Source organism: Metopolophium dirhodum, chromosome 5 (genome assembly GCF_019925205.1).
Source record: "Metopolophium dirhodum isolate CAU chromosome 5, ASM1992520v1, whole genome shotgun sequence".
NCBI lineage: Eukaryota > Metazoa > Arthropoda > Insecta > Hemiptera > Aphididae > Metopolophium > Metopolophium dirhodum.
The window spans coordinates 58,200-68,199 of NC_083564.1; the positions used below are offsets into that span (position 1 = coordinate 58,200).

The window sequence follows — 10,000 nt, forward strand, 5'->3', positions numbered from 1 at the left end:
CTACGCGCTAGCACGTGTGATTTGGCCGAAGATTGTTCGGTTGATGGAAAAAGTTATTACAGCAAGTGGATATGGTTTACCGGTATTATTCGGTGCGGGCATTCGGCGAGCACGTCCCGCGGACTCGGAGTGCCGTACGCGGAAATATTTTTCCTCGACGGGCGAGGCGCGGAGTCGCCCTTGGTGCGCGGCGGCGTCCCCGTGACCGGATCCGTGGACACTGTGCCCTTCATCGATTGCCGATTTTTGTCTGGTCGGCGTTCGACGGGTGCGAGGTGGACTAACGTAAAATATTAATACGGCAAGTGGATGTGGTTTACCGGTATTATTCGGTGCGGGCATTCGGCGAGCACGTCCCGCGGACTCGGAGTGCCGTACGCGGAAATATTTTTCATCGACGGGCGAGGCGCGGAGTCGCCCTTGGTGCGCGGCGGCGTCCCCGTGACCGGATCCGTGGACACTGTGCCCTTCATCGATTGCCGATTTTTGTCTGGTCGGCGTTCGACGGGTGCGAGGTGGACTAACGTAAAATATTAATACGGCAAGTGGATGTGGTTTACCGGTATTATTCGGTGCGGGCATTCGGCGAGCACGTCCCGCGGACTCGGAGTGCCGTACGCGGAAATATTTTTCATCGACGGGCGAGGCGCGGAGTCGCCCTTGGTGCGCGGCGGCGTCCCCGTGACCGGATCCGTGGACACTGTGCCCTTCATCGATTGCCGATTTTTGTCTGGTCGGCGTTCGACGGGTGCGAGGTGGACTAACGTAAAGAATTATTACGTCCCGCGGACTCGGAGTGCCGTACGCGGAAATATTTTTCATCGACGGGCGAGGCGCGGAGTCGCCCTTGGTGCGCGGCGGCGTCCCCGTGACCGGATCCGTGGACACTGTGCCCTTCATCGATTGCCGATTTTTGTCTGGTCGGCGTTCGACGGGTGCGAGGTGGACTAACGTAAAGAATTATTACGTCCCGCGGACTCGGTGTGCCGAACGCGGAAAAATTTTTCTTCGACGGGCGAGGCGCGGAGTCGCCCTTGGTGCGCGGCGGCGTCCCCGTGACCGGATCCGTGGACACTGTGCCCTTCATCGATTGCCGATTTTTGTCTGGTCGGCGTTCGACGGGTGCGAGGTGGACTAACGTAAAATATTAATACGGCAAGTGGATGTGGTTTACCGGTATTATTCGGTGCGGGCATTCGGCGAGCACGTCCCGCGGACTCGGAGTGCCGTACGCGGAAATATTTTTCATCGACGGGCGAGGCGCGGAGTCGCCCTTGGTGCGCGGCGGCGTCCCCGTGACCGGATCCGTGGACACTGTGCCCTTCATCGATTGCCGATTTTTGTCTGGTCGGCGTTCGACGGGTGCGAGGTGGACTAACGTAAAGAATTATTACGTCCCGCGGACTCGGAGTGCCGTACGCGGAAATATTTTTCATCGACGGGCGAGGCGCGGAGTCGCCCTTGGTGCGCGGCGGCGTCCCCGTGACCGGATCCGTGGACACTGTGCCCTTCATCGATTGCCGATTTTTGTCTGGTCGGCGTTCGACGGGTGCGAGGTGGACTAACGTAAAGAATTATTACGTCCCGCGGACTCGGTGTGCCGAACGCGGAAAAATTTTTCATCGACGGGCGAGGCGCGGAGTCGCCCTTGGTGCGCGGCGGCGTCCCCGTGACCGGATCCGTGGACACTGTGCCCTTCATCGATTGCCGATTTTTGTCTGGTCGGCGTTCGACGGGTGCGAGGTGGACTAACGTAAAATATTAATACGGCAAGTGGATGTGGTTTACCGGTATTATTCGGTGCGGGCATTCGGCGAGCACGTCCCGCGGACTCGGAGTGCCGTACGCGGAAATATTTTTCATCGACGGGCGAGGCGCGGAGTCGCCCTTGGTGCGCGGCGGCGTCCCCGTGACCGGATCCGTGGACACTGTGCCCTTCATCGATTGCCGATTTTTGTCTGGTCGGCGTTCGACGGGTGCGAGGTGGACTAACGTAAAGAATTATTACGTCCCGCGGACTCGGAGTGCCGTACGCGGAAATATTTTTCATCGACGGGCGAGGCGCGGAGTCGCCCTTGGTGCGCGGCGGCGTCCCCGTGACCGGATCCGTGGACACTGTGCCCTTCATCGATTGCCGATTTTTGTCTGGTCGGCGTTCGACGGGTGCGAGGTGGACTAACGTAAAGAATTATTACGTCCCGCGGACTCGGTGTGCCGAACGCGGAAAAATTTTTCTTCGACGGGCGAGGCGCGGAGTCGCCCTTGGTGCGCGGCGGCGTCCCCGTGACCGGATCCGTGGACACTGTGCCCTTCATCGATTGCCGATTTTTGTCTGGTCGGCGTTCGACGGGTGCGAGGTGGACTAACGTAAAATATTAATACGGCAAGTGGATGTGGTTTACCGGTATTATTCGGTGCGGGCATTCGGCGAGCACGTCCCGCGGACTCGGAGTGCCGTACGCGGAAATATTTTTCATCGACGGGCGAGGCGCGGAGTCGCCCTTGGTGCGCGGCGGCGTCCCCGTGACCGGATCCGTGGACACTGTGCCCTTCATCGATTGCCGATTTTTGTCTGGTCGGCGTTCGACGGGTGCGAGGTGGACTAACGTAAAGAATTATTACGTCCCGCGGACTCGGAGTGCCGTACGCGGAAATATTTTTCATCGACGGGCGAGGCGCGGAGTCGCCCTTGGTGCGCGGCGGCGTCCCCGTGACCGGATCCGAACCACCGCGTGTGAAAATTCGATTTTTTTTTTTTCACTCGACGTTCGCGGTTATTCGGCGGTCCCGGGGTGGTGCACATGACGGCAGCCCCGGCGATGTCCGTCGACACGATTTCGAATTCAACTTTTCGAACGTAGTTTTTCCGTGTGCAATAACTCGTTAACCGTTGGTTCGATCTCGACGTACCCGAGACGTGTTCACGTCGTACGTTCCGAGTACTATAGGACACCGGTGTCCGCGACATTTAAATCGGTAATCCTTTATCCGCGGCCGTACCGCTACGCACGGAGATAGACCGATATTTGATTTTCGCTTAACCGCTACGCACTGTGATTGACTGTATTCCGACGGCGGGGTCTCGGTCAACCGTTTTCACGGTTTGCCGGTGACATCGACCGTACCGTTCATCACGGGCAGACCGCAGAGTCGTTGTCCAGGGATATCCCCCTTTGCCGAAAACCTTTACCGCGTAGAATTTCTGCGCTGACCGCGACGTTACAGGGGTGATTACCGTCGCCGAGCTGCGCGCCCGCCGTACCGTCCCGTCGCACGGACCACCGTGTGTGAAAATTCGATTTTTTTTTTTCACTCGACGTCCTCGGTTATTCGTCGGTGCCGGGGTGGTGCACATGACGGCAGCCCCGGCGATGTCCGTCGACACGATTTCGAATTCAACTTTTCGAACGTAGTTTTTCCGTGTGCAATAACTCGTTAACCGTTGGTTCGATCTCGACGTACCCGAGACGTGTTCACGTCGTACGTTCCGAGTACTATAGGACACCGGTGTCCGCGACAATTAAATCGGTAATCCTTTATCCGCGGCCGTACCGCTACGCACGGATTTTGTGATTTTCGCCTAACCGCTACGCACGGTGATTGACGGATTTTCGATTCTCGCCTAACCGCTACGCACGGTGATGGCGAAGTTCCTTCGACCCGGGTGTACCACTACGCGTGAACACCCCCGTCGCACATTGTGAAACTCGAGATTTTGTAAATTTGTGAGCGACTCGGTCGTCGGCGTTCCGCCGGCGTCCGATCGCCAATCACGTACGACAGCAAAGCCACGGGCGACGCCGAAGCCGACGCGTCCATCGCCGCGCACCGGTCTGCCCCAGTCTTCGGAATGGTCAGCAATCCGGTGCCCTTCGATGGTATCCGTCCAAGTTTCGGCGACCGACCCATCTCGCACGCCGAGTGGCAAAACTCAACCGGCGTCGCAGGCCCGCCTTCCGGTGGGCCTCCGACGCGCAAATCGTTTTTTTCAAAAATCGATGACGACTCCCGTTACCGTTCCGCAAGTTACGAGCTCTCGACGCCAAAACATTCCCGCCGCGGCCGGCCATCGTCGCCGTGCCCGGCGGTCGCCGGGGCGAAGCCCCGGGACGACGGACTTCGCGTCGCGTCCCGGCTTCCCCCACGATCTCGGCTGGGGGCCGTTATAAACCTGGCGAGAGGCGCTAGCGCGGTAATTCTCCGTCCGCTGAAAACGGACGGCGTACGCGCTAACCCCGACTCTCGTCAACGCACGGGTCACGTCGCGTCGGGCGAGCGCTCGCTCTCCGCGTGTGTTCGGTCTTCCGCACGCGACCGCCGCCGCAGTCGCCCCGCGTTCTGCGGGTGCTCAGTGCGGCGCTCGCGTCGACCGAAGCGCGCGGTTTACGGGCGCCCGTCCGCGCACGTATCCCACTCGAACCGCGGTCGGTCGTGCGCCGTGACCGTATACCGGTCACGGTCGTTTCGACCTTCCTCGGCGTCGGCTTGCCCACGGGCGGACCGGCGCTCGGACGCACGCGTCCCGAGACGAGTGTCCGCGTCGTCGTCGCCCCTTGGTCGGCGTCGCCGCGGGGATCCGTCACGGGACGCAGTTGTTGTAAAACCGAGATCCCTGGTTGATCCTGCCAGTAGTCATATGCTTGTCTCAAAGATTAAGCCATGCATGTCTCAGTGCAAGCCGCATTAAGGTGAAACCGCGAAAGGCTCATTAAATCAGTTGTGGTTCCTTAGATCGTACCCAAGTTACTTGGATAACTGTGGTAATTCTAGAGCTAATACATGCCGACAGAGTTCCGACCGTCGCGGCGCCCTCGGGCGTCGCTCGCGGGAGGAACGCTTTTATTAGATCAAAACCGGCCCGTCGCGGCGCGCTTCGTGCGCGTCCCGATCGCGGCCCGCGCAAAGACCTGGTGACTCTGAATAACTTCGAGCTGATCGCACGGTCTCCGTACCGGCGACGCATCTTTCAAATGTCTGCCTTATCAACTGTCGACGGTAGGTTCCATGCCTACCGTGGTGGTAACGGGTAACGGGGAATCAGGGTTCGATTCCGGAGAGGGAGCCTGAGAAACGGCTACCACATCCAAGGAAGGCAGCAGGCGCGCAAATTACCCACTCCCGGAACGGGGAGGTAGTGACGAAAAATAACGATACGGGACTCATCCGAGGCCCCGTAATCGGAATGAGAACACTTTAAAACCTTTAAACGAGGATCAATTGGAGGGCAAGTCTGGTGCCAGCAGCCGCGGTAATTCCAGCTCCAATAGCGTATATTAAAGTTGTTGCGGTTAAAAAGCTCGTAGTCGGATCTGTGTCTGGGCGGTGCCGGACCACCCTGGCGGTCCGTCGTGTCGCGGCCGGCCGTGTCGCGGGACCACGTGTCCCGTCGGCGCGGTCGTCGTCGCGCTCGTCAGCCGTCTCGGGGTGTTAGTTACCGGCACGTCGGCCGGACGTATTGTCGGCAGGCGGACACGTGTCTCGGGCTTCCGGCGCGCCGCGCGGCCACGCGTCGCGCGGCCGTCGGGGTTCGACGACGGCGGCCGCCTACTCCAATCTTGCTGCGCGGTGATCTTCACCGATTGCCGTCGGCGGGCCGACACGTTTACTTTGAACAAATTAGAGTGCTCAAAGCAGGCTCAAATCTGGCGGGGCGGCTTCACGGCCGTCTCGTCAAAAGGCCCTGAATACTGGTCGCATGGAATAATGGAACAAGACCTCGGTCCCGCGCATCTCCGCCCTTCGCGGGCGCGCGAAATCGCCCTCCGGGGCGTTTCCGTGCGCGGGCCGCCGGGCCGCGGGCGCCAGTCGCCCGCGCGTCCCGCCGGGCCGGTTTTCGGGACCGGAGGTAATGATCAACAGAGACGGGCGGGGGCATTCGTACCGAGACGTTAGAGGTGAAATTCTTGGATCGTCTCGAGACGAACTGACGCGAAAGCATTTGCCAAGTACGTTCTCGTATGATCAAGAACGAAAGTTAGAGGTTCGAAGGCGATCAGATACCGCCCTAGTTCTAACTGTAAACGATGCCAGCTAGCGATCCGCCGGCGTTTCATTAACGACCCGGCGGGCAGCTTCCGGGAAACCGAAGCTTTTCGGTTCCGGGGGAAGTATGATTGCAAAGTTGAAACTTAAAGGAATTGACGGAAGGGCACCACCAGGAGTGGAGCCTGCGGCTTAATTTGACTCAACACGGGAAACCTCACCAGGCCCGGACACCGGAAAGATTGACAGATTGAGAGCTCTTTCTTGATTCGGTGGGTGGTGGTGCATGGCCGTTCTTAGTTGGTGGAGCGATCTGTCTGGTTAATTCCGATAACGAACGAGACTCTGTCCTGCTAACTAGGCGGGTAACCCCGGGTCGGCGTGTGCGCGGCGCGGGCGGTTTCGGCCGTCCGTGTTCGCGTACCCGTCGGCTCGGCCCGGTATCCCCGAACGCGTTCGCCCGTCGTCCACGGCGGTCGTCGAGCGCGGCCGCGCCATCCGCGTCCCGGCGTGCGGCGGGCGTGTGTCGGCCGGGGGGCAACCTCCGGTCGGCGCGCGTCCGTCGTGCGTCGGGCTCCGTGGTGAAGCGCGCCGTGTTCGCGGCCGTCGCCGGCGGATCACGATACGTTACTAGGGCTACCGCCGGCTCCCAGGAGCTTAAACTCTTCTTAGAGGGACAGGCGGCGGACGAAAATAGCCGCACGAGACTGAGCGATAACAGGTCTGTGATGCCCTTAGATGTTCTGGGCCGCACGCGCGCTACACTGAAGGAATCAGCGTGTGTTAACATTCCTGGGCCGACAGGCTTCCGGGTAACCCGCTGAACCTCCTTCGTGCTTAGGGATCGTGGCTTGCAATTTTTCCACGTGAACGAGGAATTCCCAGTAAGCGCGAGTCATCAGCTCGCGTTGATTACGTCCCTGCCCTTTGTACACACCGCCCGTCGCTACTACCGATTGAACGGTCGCATTGAGGTCTTCGGAGTGGACGCGCGTTATTCGGCCCCCTCGGGGGCTGGGTCGTCGCGCGATCGCGAAGATGACCGAAATCGGCCGTTTAGAGGAAGTAAAAGTCGTAACAAGGTTTCCGTAGGTGAACCTGCGGAAGGATCATTAGAGACGGGCCCGCGGTACCGGCAGCACTTGCCGGTCTCGCGCGCGCCTAATCCGACCCCGTGGCCGCGTGCGCTCGCGACTAGCTCGCCGACCGCCCGCGCGCCGCGACCCCCGACCGAGCGTCGACCGAAAGATGGTTAACGTCGAAAGACCATACGGGCCCCGCCGTGCGTCCGCGCACGGCGCGTGGCCGGTAGAAGTTTCGTCGACAAAAAAAAACACCCGACCCCGAACAGCGGATCACTTGGCTCGTGGATCGATGAAGACCGCAGCTATCTGCGCGTCGTCGTGTAATCCGCAGGTTATACGAACATCGACCAGTCGAACGCACATTGCGGCCTCGGTGACCCGCGGGTCCCGGGCCACGCCTGTCTGAGGGTCGTATACCGGATACTCGGCCAGACCGATGCGCCGCCGGCAGGCGTCCGACGGCGGCGGCAGTCCTCCCGGGGACTGTCCGCCCGCCCGTCGGCCGCTCCGGTGGTGCGAGATTGGCGGTTCGACCGTGGAAAACCGCGCTCGCGCGGCCGCCTCCGGTCGTCCGCCCAAGTTGTGACGGCAAACAGTCACGGGTTCTCGCGTCGTCAAACGGCACGTCCCCGTCCGCCCGCCGCGCGAGAGCGCGGCCGGGTCGGCTGAGAGTCCACGGACCTCTCCGGCTTCCGAGACGCGGACGCGGACGGTCACCGTACGGGCGGAGCGCGGACCGCAGGCTGCCGTGTAATTTAAAAAAAAAAAAAACCGATACGTTCCGACCTCAGATCAGGCGGGACTACCCGCCGGATTTAAGCATATTAATAAGCGGAGGAAAAGAAAACAACCGTGATTCCCTTAGTAGCGGCGAGCGAACAGGGAAAAGCCCATCGCCGAATCCCGCCGCGCACTTTTGTGTCGCGGCACCTATGGGAGTTGTGGCGTACGGGCCGGCCTCGTTGCCGGGGCGCACGTGACGGTCCAAGTCTCCCTTGAACGGGGCCATGGCCCGCAGATGGTGCCAGGCCAGTAGAGGCCGTCACAGCGTTCCGGGATCGGACCGCGCCTTCGAGTCGGGTTGCTTGAGAGTGCAGCCCGAAGTTGGTGGTAAACTCCATCTAAGGCTAAATACGGCCACGAGACCGATAGTTTACAAGTACCGTGAGGGAAAGTTGAAAAGAACTTTGAAGAGAGAGTTCATAAGAACGTGAAACTGTTCGGGTGTAAACGGACAGAGCCCGCGAGTCCCCGCCGGGCGAATTCACGGTCGGTCTAACCGCCGGCCGGATCTTTCGCTCGGTTAGCGGACGTCGCGACCCGTTGGGCGCCGGCCGAAGGGCTTGGGTGGCGTTCGTCGCGGCGGTTGCGTTTCGGCGTGACCGTTCGCGCCGAACCCCGGTGCTCCTGGTCGGCTCGCCCGACGGCAAGAACCGTCGACGCGGCCCCGTCGCAGGCGGGGTCCCGTCGGTCGGCGACGATTTCGGGCTACTTTCCGACCCGTCTTGAAACACGGACCAAGGAGTCTAACGTGTGCGCGAGTCAACGGTGATCTTACGAAAAACCACGTTTGGCGCAATGAAAGTGAACCGTTTACGGTGCGGACGATGGCCTAGCGACCGAACCCACCGGCGTTCAAAGTCGCGCTGGTCCGCAGTCCGGGGGCGTCTTCGCCAGGTCGGCTTCGGCCGTCCGAGGGCGCACCCTTAGCGCACACGTTGGTACCCGAAAGATGGTGAACTATGCCTGGCCAGGATGAAGTCAGGGGAAACCCTGATGGAGGTCCGCAGCGATTCTGACGTGCAAATCGATCGTCTGAGCTGGGTATAGGGGCGAAAGACTAATCGAACCATCTAGTAGCTGGTTCCATCCGAAGTTTCCCTCAGGATAGCTGGCGCCGATGTGTCCCGCCCGTTCGCGGGCGTACGGACGCCGGTGGGACTCCGCGCTGTACGGCGCGGTAACAACACGCTCGTAACACGGAGGATGTCTCATACGGTAAAGCGAATGATTAGAGGACATTGGGGCCGAAACGACCTCAACCTATTCTCAAACTATAAATGGGTGAGATCGCCGGCTTTACCTGGTACACCGCGTGAACCGCGTGCGAAGCCGGCGACGGAACCCTAGGCGCTTAGTGGGCCATTTTTGGTAAGCAGAACTGGCGCTGCGGGATGAACCGAACGCCGAGTTAAGGCGCCGAAATCGACGCGTATTCAGAGACCATGAAAGGCGTTGGTTGCTGATGACAGCAGGACGGTGGCCATGGAAGTCGGAATCCGCTAAGGAGTGTGTAACAACTCACCTGCCGAAGCAACTAGCTCTGAAAATGGATGGCGCTGGAGCGTCGTGCCTATACTCGGCCGTCGACGGCATAGTGGGGCCGGTCGTCGCTCGCGGCGGTCGGTCCCGGCAAGCCTCGACGAGTAGGATGGCGCGGCGGTGTGCGTCGAAGGGCAGGTCGCGAGACCGCCTGGAGCCGCCGTCGGTGCAGATCTTGGTAGGTAGTAGCAAATACTCGAGAGGGGCCCTCGGGGGCTGCCGTGGAGAAGGGTTTCTTGTGAACAGCCGTTGTCCAAGAGTCAGTCGATCCTAAGCCCGGGGAGAGATCCTCGTACCACGGGCGAAGGCGTTTTCGAATCGCCCTTGGGGCGAGAGGGAATCCGGTTCGTATTCCGGAACCCGACGCGGAACCGCTCCCTAGTGTTCGGGGCTCTTTTGTCTCGTCTGGGTAACCAGAATGAACTCGAAGAAGCCGCCGGGGGATCTGGGTAGAGTTCTCTTTTCTCTGTGAGCGTTGTACGTCCCTGGAATCCTCTAGCCGGGCGATAGGGACGCGAGCGCGAAGAGCACCGCTCGTTGCGGCGGTGTCCGTGATCCCCACGCGGACCTTGAAAATTCGAGAGAGGGCCACGCGGAGTCTTCGCGTCGGT

At 60.5% G+C, this 10,000-nt stretch overlaps 2 non-coding genes across 2 annotated transcripts in view; both read left to right on the forward strand.

Annotated features, from left to right (window-relative positions):
* The first annotated feature begins 7,321 nt into the window (after window positions 1-7,321).
* LOC132945990 (5.8S ribosomal RNA) lies at window positions 7,322-7,479 on the forward strand. The gene has a single exon (XR_009664626.1). It is a non-coding gene; the product is annotated as a 5.8S ribosomal RNA (ribosomal RNA).
* A 370-nt stretch (window positions 7,480-7,849) lies between these two features.
* The window catches only part of LOC132946001 (large subunit ribosomal RNA), a 4,195-nt gene continuing 2,044 nt past the window's right edge, over window positions 7,850-10,000 (forward strand). The window contains exon 1 of the ribosomal RNA XR_009664636.1: window positions 7,850-10,000. This exon is cut by the window's right edge and continues 2,044 nt beyond it. This is a non-coding gene — a ribosomal RNA (large subunit ribosomal RNA).